Below are 1,162 nucleotides of genomic sequence, written 5' to 3'. Positions count from 1 at the left end.
TCGAACGATTGTTTAATTATATAACGATTAACAACTTCACCGAATCCATTTATATAGTTCATTCACAACGGATATAATTATGTTAAACTATTAGGGTGTTGATATTAGTTTTAAAAAATAGTTTGTAAAAAAACAAAAATCATAGTAAAAAAATATGGAAGTAAATAAAAATTACGCAACAGAATTAAATGCTGTTTTTGGCTAAGAAAGAAATCGCTAAAATCGTACCATAATATTTCATATTTAAACGAATATTTAAATATAAAAATGCACTCACTAAAAACCATTTTCATAAAATTGGAGGGGATATGAGGTGCAATGGTGGGTTTTTTTTTTTGTGAGCAATTTATTTTAAAACAGACCGAATCGACTTGAAGCGCTGTTTGCAGACTCGAGACAATAGAAAACCCATCTCAGTATTGACAATAGAAACGAATCGGCTAGAGAAGTTCGAACACGCTGCTAGCCTACTTCATGCATGCTTAAAGGGTGCAAATGGACATCTTTATCACAGCATGAAAAAAATTGCATCGTTTTTTACCGCGAGATCTTACATATTACAAAATATTGACGATAATATTCTACCCGTTTAATTTTTATGGAGCAATAACGCAAAATTCGTCAAAATAACAAAAAAATACGAACGATTTCATGCAGTATAAAAAGCATAAAAGAGCGGATGCTGTAGACTGGCTGCCTTCATGTAACGTTACAGTGAAGCCCGCGAGCTTTTGTAGTTCCAGGTAAAATGTGAGGCACTGGCGATTTTTGTTAGCTGCCTGCTAACACGACTAAGACAACTTTTCAATGGAAAAAGAGACTACTTTCATTCGTTCGATAATAAAAATCGGCAAATATTCGAAACACAACGCACCTTACTCGCAAAGCGCTTTCACAACAGCAGAGATGATCTTTTTCATGCATTCGACAATATTTTCGATGCAAACAGCATCGGACAGTGGGCGGGCGACTGTTATTATTTGAAAGGCACTGCCAGTTCTTCCTCGTCTCTCGCTCGGCGTCGACGGTTCGTGGCACAGCGCCGCCTAATCTGGTGGAGAGTGCGAACGTGAAGAATGAGCGTATGGGTAAAATTAAATAAAGAAATAAAGCAGTTGTGTGTGTGTGTGTGTGTGTGTGTGTGTGTGTGTGTGTGTGTGTG

The 1,162-nt window shown here is 36.8% G+C and overlaps 1 protein-coding gene across 5 annotated transcripts in view; it reads right to left on the bottom strand.

Moving 5' to 3' along the window:
- LOC107693356 (chromosomal protein D1-like) overlaps positions 1 to 1,162 on the bottom strand; it is a 32,705-nt gene that overhangs the window by 3,129 nt on the left and 28,414 nt on the right. The window lies entirely within an intron of this gene.

Source organism: Sinocyclocheilus anshuiensis, unplaced genomic scaffold (assembly GCF_001515605.1).
Source record: "Sinocyclocheilus anshuiensis isolate Anshui unplaced genomic scaffold, SAMN03320099.WGS_v1.1 scaffold566, whole genome shotgun sequence".
NCBI lineage: Eukaryota > Metazoa > Chordata > Actinopteri > Cypriniformes > Cyprinidae > Sinocyclocheilus > Sinocyclocheilus anshuiensis.
This window is presented reverse-complemented; position numbering and strand designations above follow the sequence as displayed.